We start from the raw sequence: 328 nt of genomic DNA on the forward strand, positions 1-328 counted from the left end.
GGAGGAAAAAAAATAATAATAATAAATCCTGAAAAATCGGATTTAATTCCTTCGCAGTTGCAAAATGTATCCAGTGGAGAGGAAGAGCCCGACCCGCTCCGCCCGGCCCCGCCGCTCGCTCCGCGCTTTCCAAGAGTTTCTTTCGCTGCGCTTTTGTGCTGGGAGCGCGGCGTGCACCGCACACCGCCTCCCCCCACTCCTCCTCCTCCTCCTCCTCCTCTCCTCCTCCTCCTACTCCCAACCCAACCCCTCCGGCTCCCCCGGCAGTGAGGCCGAGCGCACACGCCCCCCTCCGCTCGGCTTTCCGCGCAATTCACGCGCAACGCAC

The sequence above is a fragment of the Meleagris gallopavo genome, chromosome 6 (genome assembly GCF_000146605.3).
Source record: "Meleagris gallopavo isolate NT-WF06-2002-E0010 breed Aviagen turkey brand Nicholas breeding stock chromosome 6, Turkey_5.1, whole genome shotgun sequence".
NCBI lineage: Eukaryota > Metazoa > Chordata > Aves > Galliformes > Phasianidae > Meleagris > Meleagris gallopavo.